The sequence below is a fragment of the Zosterops lateralis genome (genome assembly GCF_965231275.1).
Source record: "Zosterops lateralis genome assembly, chromosome: 8".
NCBI lineage: Eukaryota > Metazoa > Chordata > Aves > Passeriformes > Zosteropidae > Zosterops > Zosterops lateralis.
Window position 1 is genome coordinate 3,842,821 of NC_139768.1, and position 21,945 is coordinate 3,864,765.

Genomic DNA, 21,945 nt, shown 5'->3' on the forward strand with positions numbered 1-21,945 from the left:
TGTCAGTGGCATTCAGGAACAGCCATGGCTCTAAGTGAAGCCTTGCTGAGAAAATATGGTAACTTTCCAGTGAGTGAGGGAGGTGAGGAGGGGATGTAGATTCAGTCTAAATCAGGCAGCAATAACCACTTTATGCAATCCCATTCTGCACATACTGATCAGCACGAGTGGAGAGATTTCTCAACTTCCCTGCATAAATACATGTCTATACATCAAATACCTCATGCTGCTGCCACATCAGTGGCAACTGTAGCTTTTAATATATTCATAGATCTTCAGTCTTTTGATCTGGAAAATACTCTGACTGCAACACTCTGTAGTAAGAACTAGAAACTTTTCTCATCCCTTTCTTTACTCTGGAGTTTTAAAGAGTGTAACACATTATTTCCCTATCCTTTCTTAAAAGAAGCTTCTTTGCAGTGGTGTTTTTCAACAGCCCAGCAGCAGTGGCCAGTGAAGAAAGGTTCCAAGTGCTTTTGCATTTACCTCCTTCTCATATATTTGCTTTGCACAGGATGCAAATCTAAGAGGAGAAATATAAATTCATTGCAGCACATTGCATCTCCAAAGAAAGACTCATCTATTACTTTTCCCCCAAAAAACTGCCTTTTCAGAGCATCACACAGGCAAATGAGTCCCCTTAACTCCTACACAACTGCATCTGAAATAATGTCCTGTTATTGGTCAATAAAAAAGCTCCAATCCAGAGATCAGAAACTAAAGGAAATGGAAAGGCTAAGCCCACAATCTTACTCACAAATTACAAGGCTTTAGCATAACAGCAACCTAGTCTTCAAGCTGTTCAGGGAGCTGTTTCCATAGCAGATTTTGTGGAGCATTTGGCTTAGTGTTAAAAGACTCTATGTGAAATTCCTGGAAAAGGAACACTGCATCACTAAGGACAGTTATCATTTTAGCATTTCTATTTTTTTGTGGGCAATGCCCAATGAAATAAACCATTAAACAAACTGCGGCATTGGGGAAGATAAAGACATCACACAGACTGATGGTGCATGCCAAAAACTCTCCTCCCCTGAAAAATGGGAGGAATTTGCATTGATAGCTCCAAGAGTTTACATATGGTTCAGTGATATTTTTCATTCCATAGTGATCAAAAATTGTTGGGTGGAAGGGAAGAAGAGAGAAGGGAAAAGACAAATGGCTAAATATAAAAACTTGAATAATGAATATTAAAGAGGGAATTTCTTTTATAACTAATGCATGCAAACACATACATGAATCAAAGAAAAAAACAAAATATATACAAATAGTTTTAAGTGGTCTATTTGTGTACTGTGGGTCCTGGTTCCCAGATTGCTTATTCTTTTTCTCATTTAATTAGACTGAGGAATCTGAACAAACTGCTACTGAGCAAAAACCCATATCTTCCTGCATGAAGAGGGGATGAAATATAAAATATAAAATCATGATTAAATGACTATGCTAAAGAGAAGGTTATTAAGGCTGCAAAATGATTGTAGCAATAATTACACATACAAGTAAAGCATTCCAAAGCTAGGGAAGGTGGTGATTAGAGGGGTCTAGATAATCCTGACTTAACTCTCTGTAGTGTTTTGATCCAGCCTTAAAGTGATATAAATCACACCATGCTGGCTACGTGTTCAAGTGCTTAGTGAACCAGACAGCAACAAAAAAATTTGGTCCAGTCTCTCTGCTCAGGGTAAACTACCACAGGCTATCCTGAGACATAATGACAAATTATATACTACCTAAAAATGCTTTAGCACAAATTATATACTAACTAAAAACTGCTGTAGCACAGGTCTGTCTGCCAAAACTTTCCCTCAATGCCAAGTGCTTCACCAAGAGCCTTTACCACACCTCTTATGGAGGAGGAATTACTCTCCCCTCTTTGCAGCTCTCAAGTTTCTGACTCAGCACTGAACTTTGGAGTGCAAACTTCGAGACCCAACGTAGAAAATCTCTGAAGCCCATTTCCATTAGACCAGTAGCAACCATCTAAAACACCTTCTAAACAAAAAGCATGTTTCTAGTTGAAGCTGTCCTGTTCTAAAGCATCTTCATCCCCAACTTTTTACAGAGCCTTCAGAGAATCAGAGACATTGAAACAAATCTGAACTTGCATGACACAAAAAAAGATTCTGATTTCCTCAAAATCCTCCTTTCTCAGTCATTTTCTTCAAAGCTGGTTTGTCTCTTACTGGGCTGGAGTCAAAAGGTTTCTCTTAATTTCCCCATTGGTTTTGTCCAGCTTTTATTCTCTCCTATTCGGAAAGTTTTGGTGATATTCATGCATTTTCCACACTGTTTTTAATTCAGTGAGAATCAAGGGGAAAAGAGAAGACATTGGCCCATTCAATAAGCTTCTGAAGGCACTCTTTTAAATTCCTTCTTTTACTGAATATTTCAATCAAATGGGTTTGATTAAAAAAAAAAAAAAAAAAGAAAGAAAGAACTTCTCACTGTGACCAAAAGGGGAAAAAAAATACAACCATTCCTAGATTAAAGAAACTGAATTTGAACTGCACAAGACCTCCTTAAAAGTGAATATCCCAGCTTTTTTACAAAATTAAACTGTGTGGTCTCAAATATTCAGAGTACTGCTGAGAGATTAAGGAAAATCAAACAGCTCACTCAGAAATTAGGGTGATTTATGGGACAGATACAGGGATTCCTACTCAGCACCTTTTTTTCAGTGTTTTGTTACAGAAACTGTTGAATGATTTTTATAAAAATAAAAAGGACAAGAAAAATCTTTATAAACAAGAGAAAGGTAACATCCTTGAGAAACACGAAATTCCCTCCTTTGACATCTATCCTTGCTTTTCAATGGCAACAAAAAATGTGCCTTAACTTTTCCAAGAGATGAAAAGAATTGCAAAAAATAACTTGCTTATGTATTCATATATTTTTAAAGGAAAAAAAAAAGTTGTATTTTCAAGCGAATAGCACAAAAAATAATTTTAAGGAGGTTTTTATCCATATCTGCATCTCTCAATGAGAAAATATTTGGGCAGGACTCTTTTAGAAACTTAGTCTGATGCTTTTTTAATAATGAGGTAAAGCTGCCACATTTGTAACCAGGTAAATAGTTCAAATAATTGTTTTAGTACTGGATTGTAACCATGACATGGCTACTTGAATTAAGTAGCACTGGATTCTCTATTTTTGGCACACATTACAGCAGTTTAATTTTGATATATGTCTCTTGAACCCAGGACATCAGCAGGCTGCTTTCCTAAAGCAGGTTTTCTCAGGTCCTGGAGGAATTCCTGCAAATGTAGACTTCTCTCTTAGGGATGATTCCACACATTAAGAGGCATATTTCTCTGGCATGCACTGACTATATAGAGAATAAAACCAGTCCAGCTAGCACAGCAAAAGTATCTGTGGGGGAAAACCAAGCATTTAAAATAAGCAGTTAAGACACAAACTCAGAGTCTGAGTGCTCAGACTAGAACAATTCTTTGAAGGTCTCACTCCAGGCCTACAGTGCTTCCATTAAAGGCAGCACATTTTACATCTTTCCTTGTTACAATCACAGAACTTCTTTAAAAACATTCAGATATTGGAAGCTAAGGGAAGATATGTGTAGCTGAAGTTGTGAAAGGATAGGGATTTCCCTGGTGTAAAATGATCCAAGAGATTTTATCCCTTAGGCAGAAAATATCAGTACTCTAATCTAAGAAAAATTATGGTTTACTAATGGAGACAGACACTAAAGAGGACAAACCAAAAGAATATAACACAAAAATCACTGAGGTTGATATACTAGGCCATGTAACTTTTGGGGAACATGGTATTTAGAGGAAAAGAAAGCAACAAGATTACATCGATTTTAGGACCAATTTCCACAGTGATTTAAGCAGCAAAATTAATCAAGTTGGAATACACTCACTTTAGCAATATTTTTATAAACCTCCAAAAAACTTAAAATCCTATTAGCCCCTTTTCCCCCTGCAGTTACCATGAAGCAGAAGTTATGTACATTAGAAATTAAGAAAGGAAAGAGAAACTAAAAAAGGATATCTGCTTGTACTTTTGCTACTAATAAGACAATTTCCTAAAGAGAGCACATAGTCAGACATGTTTGAGCAGTAACTGATACACATACGAGGCACTTAAATGTGGCTGAGCTTGAATGGATCAACTTTATAAACAATGAGAGAACTCAGTTTCAAGGTCAATATAATCCTTGCCTCCTCTGCCTAATCCTGTGATAAGGATGATGGTTTTGACAACCAGTGGAACTCCTGCCCTTTCAAACTGAGTTGAAGCAACCATGGACATACTTTACTGTAGGATCATCCATGGATGGCAGGGAGAAGGAACTCTGCAGACCTGAGATATTCTAGAAACACGTGGGTTTATTGCAAGGGTCGTGGGTAAAAAAGGCTTTGCCTTCAGCCACCAGCCTGGGCTGGAGGGAACCCCAAAGAGAGAGGGAGAGAGAGAGAGTGTGAGGTAAGGGAGGTAAAAGAGCTAAGAGGGGTAAGAGAGAGGTAAGAGTGAGGTAAGAGAGCTAAGAGTAAGAGAGAGGTAAGAGAAGAGAGCGAGGACCTTGTTACAATCCATTATATCTCCTTTTGTGTTGAGTGTTCTAATTTACAGTGACCAACCAGTGTGAGATACAAAACCTACAAACTTTGCATACAGCCTATGAGAACTGCTCTATTACCATATCATCCTATATTCTAAACTCTAAAGACTACTTTTCTTACCTACCTTTTCCCTGATACCTTGGCAGGATGGAGAGGGGCTACATTCTTGGGTCCTTTTGTTTTCTGTCCCTCAACCCATCTCCAGCTCATCACCTGCCTGCCATGATCACATCTCAGAGCTGCCCTTCATTTCTATTTTACTCACAGGTTTTACATCTCCAGTATTTCTTACCAGACAATCATATCCACAAGCCCTTCCTGTCCCATCTTTCCCAACACTTTACAACACCAAGATGTTGCTGTTTCCATACTTGGCCTACAAGCAAGTGCTGTGCATATGGAAAAATGTCATTCCTGAGCCACAAATGGCCCTTCATAGCAACTTGGTTGGCCTTATAGTCATTTATATCTTTGCCTTGAACATCAACGGACAGAGTTGAATTTGTTTTACCACACAACTTAAAATTAACCACTTCAGCATTAGTTCTCACAAGTAGTTTCCCATGGAAGACTAGCATGTACCACTGGATGCATCTTTAATGTCTGAATTTTCCATAGGGTCATTGGGATGTGGAGAGCACCACAAAAATAAAGCCACTGGACTAAAGGAGAGAATATTCTTTTTTTTTAATCATGGAGGAGGAGAACTTGTCAGCCTACACTGCAGCACTGCTGAGAACTACCAGAGTGCTGATATGAATCATAGTTGAGTCAATTATGTAACACTGCAGAAAAAAATAGAAGTGATCCTGGTGGGTAATGACAGGAATACTACATGCAAGATTGGAGAGGTAATCAACCCTTTCCTGTCAATGCATTCAAAGGGGATACTGGGCTCAAGCTGTAGTTCTTCACAGCAGAAAGGACACAGACCACACACAGTCCCCAGGAGAGAGACGCAGAAATTAAAATCCTTTTTTTGGGAAATGCACATAGATGATTTCATTTAAAGAGCACCAAATTTTATTTTCCAATAAGGAAAATATTTCTATAAAAAGGACAACATGAATTGTTCTGAATGGCCACATCTTCATTGAGGGTTAGGAAGGGAAGGGAAAAAGAGGCTGCAACGAAAACATCTTTTTGTAGTAAGAAGAATTAATACCATATATTGTTTAAGTGTTGACCTGTTCTTGAACAGGGCAGGTATTGATGTAGTTCTGGTTTGACAAAATACTGCAAGCTTTGCAGAATACAAGGGTGACCCCCCAGTGGACATTAAAAAGCAGAAAAGGGATACAGAAGGGGAAGAGGCTCCTTATAGAAAATACAGCCTAGTTACATGACAATGGTAAACAAACTTCTCAGAAAAGTTCTTTCTTGATATTTGTTAAAAGAAAAAAAGAAAATAAAAAGGCACCAGAAAACATTGCAGGCAAATTTGATCTTCCCCAGTGTAAGGTGCTAAACTGATTAATATGTTGAGAAGAAAGAAGCTTTCCTTCCTATTATTCTATTATTAGATGCAGTGAGAAAAATAATTTTTGAGAGTAAATTACAGGATCTACAGCACAGCTTTAACTGAGATTATTAGGAAGAGAGTAATGAGGCTCAATTTGTAATGAAACTTGCTAGAAGATAGACACCTTGATGGAGTTTTAAGTTGCTTTATTTTCTTCTGAAACATAATTTAAATATATTTCAGTGAAAAGACATTAAAGACATTCATATGACTTAAATTTTAATTCCTTATCTTGAACAAAAATGATCAGCTCAAGATTTTAATCCAAAAAGGAGTAGATTTATTAGCTTAGTCTGGGCTCGAAGGAAAATTTAGGGTGCTTCCAAATTCCCAATTTCTTAGTACAGAAATACTGAAAGATGTCAAAGAGATGTCCATTGAGTTGTTTTCCAGCAGGTATGTTTCCTAAGGACTGCCTTACGCTGTGCAGCATTTCAGAGCCATCTTAGTCAAAACTTAGTCAAAATAATTATAATTATTACAGCAATGCATTGCCTGTAAGCCATGACCTTGTCACTTCAGTGGTCCTAGTGGTCCTGTCTAACATCTTTAGGAGCTTGGACAGTTGGAGAAGCAGAGCTCTTGCTTGTGGCTGTAACTGGTTACACCTCTGCCACTTAAAATGTCTCTACAGTGTGAATCTGGATGTGGTGCAGCCATTTATTTCCTGAGCAGGAACTTTGGATGGTAAATGAGCTATCACTGTCTCTCACATCTTCCTGAGGTGGTTCTTTATCATTCAGATGAATGAATGGATGGCATCCCTTTTATTTACTTATTTATTTATTTTCCTGAAAACCACTTTTGCAATGATGAAGCTCTGGGAGGAATAAATATGCCAGGAATAATGCTACTGTTTGATTTACCTGAGAGTACCCATTATGTGCAGTCTTGCACAACTTTCAGCAACTCAGCACTGATGAATTGCTCAGCATTCTTCTGTGGGTGTTTGAAATAGTTTTCTAGTACACCCTGACACTAGAAGTTATGACAACTGCATGTACCACTGTCAGTTATCTCACCATATCTTTTAGAACATGAAGTTTCAAGCACTGTGTGTTATTGTACATATTTTGCTCTGCAGCAGCTATTTTTAAACAGATCACAGCAGAAAGTTTTTGCAAGCATGTTTTCAAGCTTTGATACAGTTACTTGGACAAAGAGTATTAGATTTAACACATTTTACACTATTCCCTTTTGGATTTCTTTTCAAAAGAACAAACTACATGAGAGACAGCAAGAGAAGCCTGAAATGTAGACACAGGAGTTTTTTTATGTAGCTGTTTATGCTTTTGAGACTTATAATTTCCATACTATCTCTGACTTCCAATTACAGCTGTGTGTGCAACTTGCACAGTCCTTGTTATGCTTTATCACTGCCATAGGGCTCCCAGTTCAATTAATTAATCTATAAGGTTTCCAGTCAAAGCATTGGTGTTGGGAATAACAGGGAAGATTCAGTTATAGATTTTTGAGAATCTCCCACATCACACTAAAATTCACATAATCTTTATTTACCACAGAGTGCCCCTGCTTGCAGATGTGAAATGTTTTGTGGGGAAAAAGCATTTACTAGTCCACAGCAAATTCATGTCATTAGAGAGGCATTTATAATGGGATTTGACTTAATGGAGATGGAGGCCGACAGACACTGTGTTAATGCTTTACAGCAGTGAGCTTGTAGCAAGCTTTTAGCACAACATAATGATTCACCAGGCTAAAATTATACACTGAGCAGTGCTTGGTTGAACCAGCACATTATGTTTTCAGTACATACTCTCACAACTTGGCAAAACACAGTTCCTTCAAATTGCAAACATGATTTATAATAATTGGCACTATCTTCCAATTGTGCTCACACTAGAAGTTCTGGAAGAGAAAAGGGTTAAACTTTCCACACACCATCATTGGGCAATTAGTTTTATGGCTCCCTTCACAGAGCTTAATATTAGAACCCTTGATACCGTTGTTTATGGGAAATTCATAATGAATAAAAGCTAAGCATAATGTTGTTTTCAGCAAGAGGCTGTTTACAGAATAGGTTCTTATCAGCCGTGTATGGAATCCTTTTTTATGACCTTGTGGAATGCCTTTGTGGAGCAATGAACACCAAAAAATTATTATAAGATTTTTGGCAGAGTTTTACATTAGCTAGAAATGCTCTGCATTAGCTAGAAATTTTCATTAAATGCAGTGCATAAAATTATCAGAAGGGTACTAGGACATATAAGATATTCTTACATTTTCCTTTTTCACCTCTGGGCTTTTCCATAGCTGAAAAGAACAACTCTTTATTTATATCTCAAGGTGAATTTTAATATGTATGAGGAGCAAGAGAGTGATGGCTACTGTGAAAAAAGCCATCTGTTTATCTAAATGATAGACATGTCACAGGCATCCTGAGGACAAGTTTCCCTTAACACACACTGCCCTCCTGCTGATCTGAACATTGGAAAGGGTGTCCTGCTCTATATAGAATTACTCCTTCACCACTCTGCTAAGACTATAAGCAAAAAGTCTTCTATTGCAGTGAGGATACCTCTCCACCTGCAGACGACTGAACCCAGTACTCTTTAACCCAGGCTGCTCAGACAAAAAAGGGGGATAGAAATGTGTCAGATGACAAAGTCTGTCCAACACAGGATGTAAAACCACATCCCTGTGAATTGTTTGAGTGTAACTGGGAGTAGCCAGAAAAGCCAGCTACTAAATGGAACATAGGAAAGAACTAGAAATGCTAATATTCATTAACCACATTTCCATCCTACAGTCTTACTGCACCAAAAGTTACATCTAGATGAACAGTACTGAAGGCAAGTTAGAGATTGGGATATATCATTAAATCCCAGCACTATTTTAATCACAGGCAGTGACAGATGATTACCAAAAAAAGAAAACCTGAGAAAGACCCTCCAAGATGTTTGGTTATCAGACACACATCAAACTGACAAATTTTATGGAATATCAAACCTTTTGGCAAGACTTACAGTATTAACTTTGTCAAAAAGTGTTTTTATACAAGATGCTCTGTTGCTAGCTTGTTCACTAATAAAACTTGTAGAATATTCTTTGCTAGCTGAAGACAAAAAAACCTCATCTAGAAACAAAAGAAAGTAATATAAGTATAAAAGTAATTTCCAGCAAGAATAACATTTAAATGAATGGAGGCAAAGGAGAGGGCAAGCCTGTCCTAATGAAGAATACTTCTTTTATAAGATAATTTTTAAAAAAATACACAAAAAAGAGAAGAGACATTTAACTATGTAGTTACAAAAAAACTTTATCAAACAATGAAATGCATCTAGGACTGAAGATATGAAAAGGTATGTTTAGAATTGATTTGGTGTGAGTTAAAGCAATTCTCCAAAAGGTCACAGGATATGAATTTGCACTCTAAAAGGCAAAGCTTGATTTCAATAGCAAGCAGAGAATTCCTCTCTTTACACACAATATTTTAAGTAGTAGCTCTGTGAGTTCAGCAAGTTTCTGTAGGCTGCACCACCTTGAACATTTCACAAAGGACCTTCCCAGAACTGGGAATAACACACAGTGGTATTTTTACTATTATTATTTCCAGAGCAGAATGATAAATAATATATATTTTTCTCTTAAGTCTGCAAAATAAATTCATAGCCTAGTAAGCTTCCCTCACTGTGATTCTCCACTCTCCAGAAACTGGTGTAATGTTATAAAATCTCTGCTCACAAGTCCCCACACATGTTATTGCTGGTTCTGTTCATTAGCCTTGCATGGGTAAATGCTGATCAACAGCACAGAGGTTGTCTGTGATTAAAGCACAGGAGCAGCCTCATTTATTTTAGGCTGGGAGCACTTAGATGATCTTTAGCCCACGACATCTCACAAAAGATCTGACTGATTTTCCCTTGGTGTCAACAGAAATCCCCCTTCCAACTTGGAAAAGAGATCAAATCCAGGAAAGGCAAACCCAAACCCAAGAGACAAAAGCTCAGAATAACTGCCTTATATGTCTGAATTTTATGTTTCACTTTTATGCTTTGTTATATGCAGCTCTGGAAACAAGAGGTCTTGTCTCCTTGGCTGACAGAGGATCCTTGAAGATACAAGTTCTGTATTATAGATTTTACTTGTCTTGATCAGGGACAAGTTCTTTCCCAGTAGCCTTGTGAGGTACTGGGAAGAAAGCTGATAACAACTGTCTAAAAAAGTCAATTCTACAACAGAGTTTACATTAAATGACACAAATTAATCCTTTCTACAAATGTAACCCAAACAGTTTGCTTCTAGAAAATATCTTGATGTTTTTTAGCAGAACTAATGCAGTCAGAGGGTCAATCCCCCTAATCTGTAGTCCTAAAATAAATGAACGCTGGTATTTTTGAGGGTTAAAAAGTGCAGGTGAGCATTACAAGAGGGAACAGGAGGACCCAATAGTTAATGAAACAGGATATTGTGGATAGGTGTAAAAAGCTTCGTAGGATTTTACTCTTTTAAATGCTGTCAGTTGAATTTGTGATAACAGTCACAAGAGCTGTAGCAGATTTCCTGGAAGCACATTCCTCCAACTCCTTGTATGTTTATTGCTAAGCTTGGGAACAATCTCTTCAATGTGAATGAAACAACAAATGTTAAGTGGCTCTATGCATTCTTTATAAATAATGACTGGACAAAAAGGAGACAGAACATAGAAATGTGTGCAAAGATGATGCAAAAATATGGAAAAGGACTAAACCCCTGGATTATGACATTTTGAGTTACAACCCTATTTTACTCTACTTTTTGTGGGTATTTCGGGCTCAGAAACAGAAATAGATTAGCACCAGTTTTTGTTGTCAGCCATTTTTGCCAAAGACACTTGGACTTATTTGAGCAATGGCTGTTCAGGTGAGCAATTGCAGACATGCTTCTTCCAGGAGCTGCTGAACAGGCTGAAGGGTGTGTTTGGAACAGGGCAGCTCAGCATGTGAGGGCAAAACCAGCAGAAACTGTCCTGAAAACTAACAGCTTTATATCCAGGATTTGGTGGTGTTGGAGTTTTCATGGAAAAGTCGCAGCAAATTCAGTATAACAGTATTGTCCATGATGTAAATCTGAAGTTCAGTTAGCTGTAAACATTCAATGTTTGTTCAGCTAATTAAACCTCTAATAGCTGCAAGTATTCCAATGAGAAGCTCACAAGAATAAACATGTAATTAGTTTTCCAATATTCCATTTGTGCCAATTCCATAAGACTCTGTTTTGCAACCAGCAAAGAGCACAGAAGAGGAGATCCAAAATGACTGGAGAAAGATGAGCAGAGCATTTTCACTGTATTACATCCAGGGATGCCAACTGCAATGCTCAGGAGGACACAGGATGGAAAACTATTTATTTCTAAACTCTTAGAGCACAATAAAGCAATGAGAAAGAGCCAATCCAGGCTTGCTGAGCACAGATCATGCCAAAGCAGGATGACTGCTTTTAGACAGAATAACTGGCCTAGCAATAAGGATAGAGCAGTAGCAGTGACACATCTAAAGTCTCCTCAAGCCATTTGGTTTGTCACAGAGGACATTCTCAAATTCCCACAGGGAAACTGCTTAAGCAGGATCACAATCAGCTGAAGAATCATAATGGAGCCACAGTTATCAGTGACCTGCTCCTGTGTCAGCCAGCTGGCCCCAGAGGGGTTGTGTGGTGTCTACAGTGCACTCTGCACTGTCTCTGCAGCAGTTTAATATCATCAAAAATTGTATGAATCATATGCAAGAATTTTAAGAACATTACTAAAGCAGGAGGAGAGGTACTTGGGGAGACAGCATTTAAATTCAAGCTGGCAATTCCTGGCAAACTGGAATTTAAAAACACAACAGGGAAAAGCCCAAGTTAGACACATGCAAGGTGAGCCCAGAGAAGTGCTAACAAATCCACTCACACAAAGGGAGGAACTCAGTAAGCAGGAGGTGCAGCAGATCACAGTATGAGCCAATAATGTAACTCAATGTGGTTGTTAAAACGAGATTTGAAGAGATGAAAGGAATTCTGTATGCAAGCAGTAGTGGTAACTAATCCACTCTTTTTAAATGTTAGTGTCTCTCAGCAGGAATGCAGTGCCCAAATTCGAGTTTCAAACTATAAAAATCCACACAGCATCCAGAGAAAAGCAGGAGAGATGAAAAATACCAGAAAATATCCCAAGAAGAGGCTCTATTGATTTGCAACACACATAAACAAGTCTTTTATTGAAACTTTTCAACTTCAAATCCATGTTCTATGAATGCTGTGTGCCTTATCTTGGGTGGATTTCAAGTGATACCTCAGGTCACTTCTAGACCCCATTTCTATGATGCTTTCTCTGAAATATTTCCAGCAAGCCAAACCAAACTCCAGCACTGTTTTCAATGTATAAAACAGATGTAAAAGAAGAAAGGCTTTGACTTGCAAAAAATAACAACCGAATTACATAATCTTTTTAATACAGAAGTTTTTTAAAAAATGAAAATCCTACTTAATCTATACCTAATCTAAAATTAAACTTTGTAACATTCTTCTCAAGAGTGGCATACCAAGTCAAAGAACTTAAAGAACCAATCACTCCTAGTGTCCCTACATGCTACAGCAATAAGAGAAATTAAAGAATGTGAGGAGGGAATGCTACTTTTAAGTTGGATTTAAAATCCAGTAATTGGGGGGAAACTCTTTTTACACTTGCAGAAAAAAATGAAATTAGTAATAATACCCACCTTCCAAATCAACCAAGATGCATGGTATCACATAATTATAATGAAGGACTTAGGAAGATGCAGAAAAAAAAACATTTAAAAATATTGTGACACTCTGGCACTGACCTCAGAAGAAGGAATTTCATTAAGTTTGTTAAATGCCAGTTAAATCACACCATGTGCCTACATTAATTATCTCTAAGAAATTGAAATTCACTTTCATAGTGCTATGATTAATTACTAATAAGCTTTACAATACAATTTAAAATGAAATCTTTTTTCCATTCAGTGAAAGCTAAGAGATGCTTGAAGTGACTTTGCTTGTAGAAACTTTACATTATCTCTACTGTAAAACTTCATGAAAAAGAGCTTTCCCCCACATATCTACAAAGGAGTGATGGAAGGTCAGAGACATAATATTGCTATATTATTTTTATACTATGTTATTTTATATTTATATTTATTTAATATTGCTATATTATTTTTATATTGTTGCTATATAATTCCTCCTGTTTGGAGGTTTTGTACCAATAAATGAGCTGAGTGGATCACAGCACTGCATGCCATGATGGTTTGCCTGGCTTTGCCATTAACTCAGAATAGCATCAGACAGAAATCACTGAGCAGAGTACCCACTCCTTTCTTTGAAAAACAAAGTTAGTGGCACTCCTTCTGTTTTCTGAATCCTTCCTCGTCTATGAAGGAAAGGCACTATTTTTAAGCACCTTATTTTAAGCAAGTCAACCCCTAACCAACAAACTTAGCTGCTCAAAAGTGATCAAATGAAGTCCAGTTCTCCCAGGAAAGATGAATTTATTGCTTATTCCAACATGCTTTAGAGTCCTGAGACAAAAGATATCTCACAAATGGTGAGGGTTGATTTCAGGATCAAAACATTTATGCCAAGCCTTTTCTTTAGCACATAAGAGCAAGAAAAAATGCCAGCAAATGAAAGGATTGGTAAAGTTCCTGAAGGGTGGGGTAAGAGTAGCCTAAATCCGTGTGAGGAGGGGCAAGTGTCTCTTATCCAGTGGGGTGTTGGCAGCTGCCACCTGCAATGTGCAAAGCAAAGGTGTGAGAAGGAGGTGGCACTTGGCCTGCACCATCTGTCCCTCTGTGGTCTCACCAGCACAGCAGAGTCCTTCGAGTGCTCTCAGACTGGACCAACACCATCATGTGGCACTGAGCCTCATTTCCAGCCAGTGTAATGGTTTTTCAGGGAATTATTAATTAATTCAGCTGAGAATCTCATATATTGTCACTATTTTGAAGCTCAAAGTTGAAATAAAACGTGACTAATGATGACGCTGAAATTTATTGTAGAAAGTTGGCATTTAATAATGCTTTAATCCTGATACATTCTAGGAACTACAGCAGTAGACAGAACTACTTTATGTACTTAGTACACCAGCTCAGACAATAATAAGTCACTAGGACAATGCATTTTTGGTGGCCAGGTCATTGTGACCATCAAAATCAGCTGATGGGGTTTAATTTCAGCTAAAGACTGAAACTGGTTTTTTGAAGCAGCGTGAGCAGCTCCAACTCAGAATATTCTGTGACTCTGTAAGAACACACACACCTCTGTCGTAAACCAACACATGGACTGATGAACAGAAATGCCTGAAATAGCCTAATGGGAGAGAAATGGTATTTTTCTCACCTTTACTGCTGATCAGTTCAGCGTGTATTTACTCTTGTCACACTCAGGCACTCTTGAAGCACAGATGGCAGAGCGGATATTACGCTCCGCTAAACAAACTCAATGACACCTACCAGGGCGCCTGGTCACCTCTGAACTTCACCATGTCTGTCAGATTGAGGCTGATTCTCTTGAGATCAACCATAAAACAGAAGGATGGAAGGGCAGGAAGGGCATATCTGCATGGAGGGACCACCACACAGGGCTGCAGAGAACACAGCAGCACCTGACTATGCCCTGAAGAGCATTTTCCTTGTGTTGCTGCTCTTGGGAAAACAATTCCTGGGTATCCACATGCCCATCATGCTTGACTTGCACCTCCCATGTAATCAGCGACAGGAGAAAAAGTGTCCAAAAAGAATAAAAGGGGAAAAAAAAAGGCAAAAAACCCACCCTGAAACAAAACTAAAAACCAATCCAACCAAGCAACCAAAAAAACCCAAGATATCACCTCGCATAGTGGGAAAATCTAAATGCAAAGAACTAGCAGGTGCTGGTGACAGATGCATAAAGTAATTGCTGAAACAGAGGAGGGGTATGGAAGCACAGGTCTTGATAATTTTCAGCATGCAATAGTGATCTTCTTTTATTTATTTTTCCTGTGTCTCTCTGTGATGATGACTATCTCATTTCTGTAATTACCAAAGGTGTCTTTCTTGGTCGTGTTTTTCTCATCACAGCAAGGGTGTAGTGCTAATGAGTTTTTTCCTAAGAAACAAATATACACTGGCACTTTTTCAAACTGTAAACTGGAACAAAGCATTTCTGTTGTGAGGAAATCTCAGCAGTGAATCATAATCTACCCTGTCTCGCTGGTTATGAGAAAAGGAGGGGAGAGAGATTCAGAGTTACTTGAAGGAAAGGTTACTGTTGGTCTTGGTTTTTCTTTAGATAACTTTTCTTAATTATTTCATTCAATTTGTCAATAAAATCTCTAAGATGTTTATAGTAGTTTGTGACAGTATCCATTACACTGTGGACAAAATATAAAAAAAAAAAAACAAAAAAACAACACATTTTCATTAAACTAATTTAAAAGCAAGCTATTGATTAAAACAAAAGAATGAGTAGGAATTGATAACTTTTCAAAACCTTGAATCAGCAACACATTATCAATGAGGCCACAGCATGTGGCATAGCTCTCATAAGCTGCAGTCTACAATCAGCACAGCATTATTTTCCAGTATTTATCCCACTCTTTTGTCCAGCCTGACCTGGGGTGTAAGATGTTGGAAGACCAAATTTCTAATTCTCTCTAATTTTTCACTTTGTGTGATATTTTGCTACCAAAATGATAGAGCATAGCCTAATATACTCATGGTTTGAAACAAATAGTTAAAAGCACCACAATGCAATGTGGGAGACTAAAACAACCCAAAGGAGACACTTAGCAAAGAAAATTTCATCCAGAAACAAACTGTGAGAGGTAGGGAATACTTCTACCTGACAAAGAAATGCTGAAGTATACACACATACAATGTGTTCAAACAAATTTTCTGTAAAGGAAGGAGATCACAAAAAAAAAAAAATCAACCCTTTATTATTTTGATGCTACAATGCCCTGCTTTTTCTTATGCCACTTTATCCTGATGAATGTGCTCTGTGCTGTCCATGGCACAGCCACTAGGTAAGATCCCACTGAGGTTTTCTTTGGAGTGTGTGGAGCAGCTACCAAGTTGTGGCACGAAGGGGTTTTTTCCCAATTTCCTTTGTCACATCAAGCTTTACTTGACATTCTTTCATGTCAGTCTTCCATAGAGTAGCCCTTTGTATCTACAAGGAAAACGTGTCACTGAGACAACAACATTGTGATTCATGCTGGAAGCAGAGTTCACTCTCTGCTGGCCCTCAGCCCAGATCCTGAAGTGCCCACTCTTATTTTGCAGCCTACATTACCATAAAAGCAATATTTTATTAGCAGAGAATTTCAAACTCTTAATGTATGTCCAGCTTTTTATGGCTTCATGCTGTGAGCAAAATTCAAGTTTTTCTTTGCTTCCTTCTCACTTCAAACCAAGGAAACACATCCTGGCTGCAACACCAGCCCCTCTTCTTTCCAGAAGTATTCTGGCACCCTCCTTGATATTGTCTTTTTTCTTGGAATAAGGCCTGCTTCTCAAACCTGCTCACATTCTTCCTCACTATCACTTTCAAACACCTTTCATAACAATTTTCATATAGTGACTGTAGAAACCATTTCGAGATCAAAGAGTTTTGAGTTGTCCGTAAACAACAAAAATGCTGAAGATTTATGTGGGAAATTTTTGGTGCTTTCCAACCTGGATTTTTTTTTTTTTCTGGGTATTTCCTTTCAGAATTAGGGACAGTGGCTTTTCCCACAGCTTCTGCTTTGGTCACATGAGGTGGCTGCCTGAAGCATCACAGTCTTCAGAGGATCCTCATTCTATTCTGGGACACCAGAAAAGACCAAGGCTGTGGCCACAGAACAGCTGAAAGCACCAACTCATACACTGAGCTTTCACTGAACAGCCAAGCTACAGAGAACTGCCTGAATATAAAAAAAGCAAAACACAGCCCGAAAACTATCAACTCTTCTCCATGCAACTTTTCAGGTTTTAGTAAGAGACAAATAATGGTTCATCATTAATGCAAATATCAAACGATTCATAAAATTGCCCTTTTTTTTTTTTTTAGAATAAATTAATGTTCCTTCGTGATGTGCCCACACATATTGGTGTTAAAAAAGATGATTAAAAATGGATATAGGGCCCAGGAATAGAGATAGGCCAAGGAAAAACCTGGCTTAAAACTTGCAAATGTTGAGCCCATCTCAAGTAATCTGCTTAACCAACAGCCTATTTCCTGAAAAGTGTACAGCAGTTCTACAGCCAGAAGTTCCCCTTCTGACTTGCAAATTGAATCACTTTTCAACCAAAAAGACAACCAAAAGAGGAGCAGACTTAGTGCAAGTGATTTGAGCTCATTATTCAGCATCACCGAGATTTCTAGATAATGAAACAGTAAAGCATAGGATAGTCCTGCCAAATAGTTGCCATTTTCCAGTTTTTAATACTGAAATAAAAGTGTTTATGGTTGGAGGTGATTGGTCATGGGTGGAGATGATTAAGAAATAGGCAAATATATTTTCCATCTTCCACTTCCATGCCTCAGAAAAATAAGAATCAGATAGTATTAGCCATATATCAAACCAGAAACAAGGGAGATAAAATACAGCTCACAAAGGAATCTGCAACAGAACCAGGAAATGGACTTGGTCCCAGCTTGTGTCTTCAGACACTCCCAAGATTACGTTGTTTTAATCAGATTTACAGTAATGTAATACAGCTAAACTGTCAACACGTGCCATACTATTCCATAATGCTCTGTAATTATTGTGGGTAGCAAAACGTTGCATTTCTTTGTGAAGGACCAACATTCTGCTGTGATCTGTTACACCTGAAGAATGGAGGATTTTAGTCTTTGCAGAAATGCCAACATGGGCAAAACTCAGGTGACTAAAACATTTAGTGCCACTCTGAAAGTTTTCCACAAATGGCCAAGCTTGGCTCTGGCCAAGGCCTGGCAGGGATAGGATTATGCAGGTTGTGGTCTAAGGTCTGCATCTTTATTTTATATGTAATACTTCTGAGAAGCATTAAAAAGTATAATGTAATAGAGACATTTAATAGCATCTAGATCAGTAGGACAAGAATATCTCCAACAAATTGCAGAAAAAGCAATGGAAATCACTTAATCCACAGTGCCTGCTTAACAATAAAAGGGAAGAGGTCACAGGGAAACTACTGAGGAAGAAAACATTTTATTTCTCTCTGTGTCTCTCTATGTTTTTTAAAAATTGAGTTCATAATTGCACAGGTGCCACAGGCAGGAACAAGAATTTGAATTCTAAGAGCAGCTTTTTGAATGAAACAAGCTATAGATAAAACATGAGGTTAAAACACAACATTCCAGGGCCACTTTCCAAAGAAGCAGGATCACTCCATCTTTTACATGCATATAAATTAATCATAGAAGTGAGTTTTGCCCAGTATGTTTTGTCCATTTTTAAAGGGTCTAAATGGTGCAATTATGTGTATCTGTGGTGTAAAGCCCTGGGGTGAGGCTCTGTGCCACTTCCACAGCTCAGCGTCAACCTGCACACACTCAGGGCAGGACTCAGAGCAGCACCTGCATCACAGGGAAGATGTGCTCTTACACCCTTGTGAGGAATTACAATGGTGAGAATTGTCAGTTCTCACTTTCTCTACCAGATGTTAACCTATGGTCGTGGTACCCGGGACAGTCAAAGGGAAATTTATCTCCATTTCAAAGGAAAAAATTAAGGTTGTATCAGTCATAATCTACATGTTTTCCTGACACATTTCCACATTTGTTGTATTTTCAAAGTTTAAACTCACAAACATAATCAAACCTGGCTTCCATTTTATTGTCATCAACAGGGGAAAAAAAAAAGACCCATTTTTTCAAATAGGAAGGATGATTTCAAGCACTATCTCTTTCTCACCAGCACCCTCTCAAACAAGTTGCGTTGAGCAATCAAAGACAATCTTTAGAAAGCCACAAATCAGACACCATGAAATTATATTCTGGGTCTTTTTCTAGAGTGCTTCCTCTTTCCTACTTAAAATAAAACTGAAAGGGAACACAGTTTTATTCATCAAAGAACGGTTTCCTCAAAATTTTCACTGCTTGCTAAATGATTTTAAATTTTAAAAAGTAAAATTTCCCACATATTCAAGAACCACAGCTATTCTTTTTCACTTTTATTTTAACTATTCCAAGTGTATATTAAAAATAAAAAAGTTTCAGCTTGAAATAATGCTTAGTTCCCATAACCCTTACAAATCCCCTTCTAGAGTATTAGAATTAATAACCACCTTTCCAAGGTCAGATTTCTGCCCATCTTGGATCAGACCATGCCACTTGGTACTTTCTTTCTTGTGACAAGCCTCTGCTCCCTTTTGGTAAAAAAAAATATAAAATTAAAATCCTGTAAGAGTTTCTTGCTCTAGGTCAGGATCAATGGCACTGACAAATGACAGTAACAAACCAATGCCAAGCAAGAGGAGACACCAAGATAACTCTTAGCATTATAATCAAGTGCAAGTCAAAACAGAGTCACTATGCAGATACAAAAAAAGCAATTAAATCCATATTCATATGTTGCAGCAGCCTTGCCAGAGCTTAGAGATAATGCACAGCAAAACTAAACTGCAAGTAGTAACATTCAGAAACTGACTCTGTTGCTAAACATTTGGAGCCAACTTTCACATATCAAAAATGGAGGCAAAACAAGTGGCTCCTTCCAGAGTCGGTGACTTCCAATGGCAAAAGGAATCTATGTCTGTGTCCACAAAATTACAATCTAACCACATAAGACTCATCTTTTGTTCAACAGCACTCTTACAGTTTTCTAGGGAAGTGTAGTGCTTCTAGTTTGAAGGCTGCAGCCCAGAAGGGGTTTTGCATTAGGAAAAAACAAAACCACTTGTGGTCACCAATAAACAGGTCTCATGTAGTGAAAAAAAATATCTGGGACATCATTGGTATTATCATAGTACCTCTACAAGGAAGATGCAGAAGAGACATAAGTGCTATATCCTCCAATACCAACTTTTGCAAAAATATCCTCAAATACTGTGATTTCTATGGGATTTTAGTTGCCTTTTTTCTCTTCTCCTCCACATCATTGTACCCAAGTAACTGGGTGAATGATGAAAAAAACCCCCATGAGAACTTTTTCACTCCCACAGTAGTTTCCCACTTCTCCAAAAATAAGCACACCATAATGTTTTGACACTTGCTGTAGGTTCCACTACACAACACTCTGAGAGGGTTGGGGGTTTCCACTCTACAGACATGCTGCAGTATCAGAGCTGGCAGGAAGCTGCTCTCTTTACAAAAAAGGGGAAGCTGCCTGTCTGCAGTGTTTTTGAAGTCACAGCCTAATTTAACCCTATATGGGCACACCCACCTTCCCCCAAAGCCAAGTGCTGAACGACACACAAGAAGCTGAACAAGGAAAGAGAGTAAGTGCTGATTGCCTGACACAACTCAGCAACTGAAAGCACATCCTGGTAGTGTTGGAAGTCAAGACAAACTTTGCCTTAGAATGTTTTTGGCGTTTAAAGCACGTTTAAAGCACGTGCACCACTTTAGTGGAAAAAACTCTCAGTCTTGACGTAGAAGCTACACAAAAATAAATTTGTGGCCTCCTGGTAACCATGTTTACTGACAGCCAAAACTAAGCACAGCTGTCTGCTCCTGCTGCTTTAGGTTCTGATGGCATCTGCAGCAGGGCTTGGGAGGCCAGCCAGAAGATTTCCTAATACTGATAGAGAAACCGTGTTCATCCTCAGAACTGTTGGAGAAGCTCTCCTGAATCAGGAACACACACGTACTGTTTAAAAAGAACCACAAAACCCCACAAAACTAGGAAAAAAACCCCAATGTTTTCACTTCAGTTCCAGTAGGAAGTGGAGCAGCATTTCTTCAACGACGTCATTAATTCATAAAAATCTTTATGCATTGCGTGAAAGTAACAGAAAATTGTACATCCAACTCAAAAATGCATTTTTGATATTTTCTTGCTTTCTTCCTATCTTTCCTTCTGTTTTGATGATGAAAACCAAAGAAATAGGATTTTGCTTTAAAACTTTTATTTTTAATTAAAATTAACTCAGTTTAATTAAGGATACAGGGACCCTAAAAGTTATTTAAAAGTTATTTTAGAAGTTATTTAAAAGGTTTAAGCTACGAGTTTGATCAAGTTATAACTGAAAACAAAATTCATTGATAACATTGAACATTCTGGATAATTCAGAGAAGTATATGAAGGTTAGTCCTTAATTCCTTATGGCCATAAAGTCATTATCACTCCCATAACTGACAGCTACCCTACTTGGTGTAAATATTTATACATTTAGCCACATACTATGCTTTTGGGAAAATAAGTGCTATTTTTTAGTCTGATTTTCAAGCGAAATTAGTTTTGCATGCTTATTCTGCTTGTATGTCAAGTTCCCTTTATATTTAATTCCAGCAAGTAATTCAAATTTGTAAAAGATCTCAGTGGTAGAGAAATATCTGCTCAGAGAAGAACAGCTCAGGTTAATGCCATGGGTGAAGTCAAAGAGCTTCAGCTGTAACAGCCCCATGTGGCTGGTGCCAGCCAGGATCCTCATAGTTCTGGTTTAATTTCATACCCAGAAGTAAAAAAAAAAAAAAAGCCTTGAAACATCAAACTGCACCCAAATCAGCAGTATTAGTCACAACATAAAGTTCAGCTTAGTAATGCAGCCACAGTGAATTTTCTGTAGAAAGAAAGGAAAAAAAAAAAAAAGCAGCTCCTACTAAAAACCTACAAGATGGTTTTCAATTTGTTCTGTGGTGAATAATCTCTGTGTTTACAATAACTACAGTGTGCCTTTGAACAGCTCAAACCTGGATTCTCTTCAATCGATTTTACCTCAGGTG

The 21,945-nt window shown here is 37.9% G+C and overlaps 1 protein-coding gene across 1 annotated transcript in view; it reads left to right on the forward strand.

The window, feature by feature from the left end:
* Window positions 1–21,945, forward strand: part of RASGEF1A (RasGEF domain family member 1A) — a 147,366-nt gene that overhangs the window by 74,046 nt on the left and 51,375 nt on the right. The window lies entirely within an intron of this gene.